Genomic DNA, 1724 nt, shown 5'->3' on the forward strand with positions numbered 1-1724 from the left:
CCAAAGTTAAGAACAGAGCAATGTTTGAAGGTGAGGACAAAAGCTTTGTATGGAAATGAGGCAATTTAAAAATAAGAAATAGGGTATTATCCTAATGAATAACATCATAAAATGAAGTCTCAATCACATTGTTCTAATGAATAACATCATAAATTAAAGTCTAAAAAATTACCCTAAGTGTCCCACGATAGGATATTTAAGTGGCATTTAGCCTAAAAAACAAAGGAAAAATATAAGGAAAAGCTTACATATCCTAATCAGCTTACAAACTACGGGGTTGTTTGGTTCAATTTCTATGAAAAAAGGAAAAGGAAAAGTCCCCAAAAATTAATTTCCATGTATTTCTATTAAAAAATTATAGGAAAAGTTTATAGAAATTCAAAAAGTGGTGTTTTCTTTTTTTTTAATCTTTCTTTGTTTGGTTCAAAGTACGAAAAGAGAAAAAAATTAACTTTATAGAAAATGAGTTGAGAAGTGGAAATAGATAAGTTTGTACAAAAACTATTATTTAAATCAATGTGTCGGATTTCTCTCTAATTTCCTCTCATTTTGAGAGTAAGGGGATGTTTGTTTGCCTAAAAAAAGAGGAAAATCAAAGAATAGGAAACATATTTCTAAGAAAAATTATTTTGAGATTGTTTGGTTGACTAAAAAAAAGAAGGAAATCAAAGAATGGAGATGAGTTTTCATATTATTATTGGATGATGTGTGTGATTTTTTAAGAAAATTTGTTTTGAGGTTGTTTGGTTGGCTAAAAAAAATAAGGAAATGAATTATAAGAAACTTATTTCCTGTAATAGGTTATTTTCTTATGTTTGGTTCATTCATAAAAATAAAAATAATAGATGAGATGAGATGAGTTGTCATTATATTATTAGATGATATGACTCACACTTAAGGAAATCGATTTCCTAGCTTTTTTGGAGGAAACGAGTGGAAATGAAATGTTAATGAGATGAGATGAGTTGTCACCATATTATTGGATGATATGAGTGATTTTTAAAGATGAGATGTGATGGAGATGAGATGAGTTGGATGATGTGACACATTTCTTGCGTTTGGTTTATTTTTAGGAGATGATATGAGATGAGTTGTGGGATGGAAATAATATTCTATTGGATGTTGTGGTGAGTTTTAGGGATGGAAATGGATAAAAATAATATTTTATTAATTTTCATGTACCCTTTTTCTTTTCTTGATTTTTAGGAAACCAACCAAACAGCGCCTAAGTTAATTTCTATAAAATGTAGTATTTTTTCCTACTTTATAGATAACATTCTATAAATTTTTTTGAAGCATACATAGTTTATAAAAAACTACAGAAAATTTTTAATTATAAAAATTAAGATTGTCAAGTTTTTTCCTAAAACTTTTCTACAAAATGGATGAACCAAACACCCCCTAAAAGAAAATTTAAAACAACAAAGAATGAAACCCGAAAATTTAACCCCTCAATAGAAAAATATAGCTTATGCAGCTTCCAAAATTCCCCTTCAACATTTCCAAAATTACCCTCACCGCTCTCCTCCTCCCTTCTCTTGTCCTCTCCCGTCCGCCCGAAAAAAATATCCTTCAAAATTTCTCCCCCCCAAAAAAAATCACTTCCACTAAGATCTAGGGTTCTTCCCTTCGAAGATATCATCATATGTCTAAGGATCGAGGTTTGAGTGGTTCGATCGACAGGAAGCGGATCGGTGAAGCCCTAGATAGGCATCTGGAGAAGT

This window comes from Asparagus officinalis, chromosome 3 (assembly GCF_001876935.1).
Source record: "Asparagus officinalis chromosome 3, Aspof.V1, whole genome shotgun sequence".
NCBI classification, from domain to species: Eukaryota; Viridiplantae; Streptophyta; class Magnoliopsida; order Asparagales; family Asparagaceae; genus Asparagus; species Asparagus officinalis.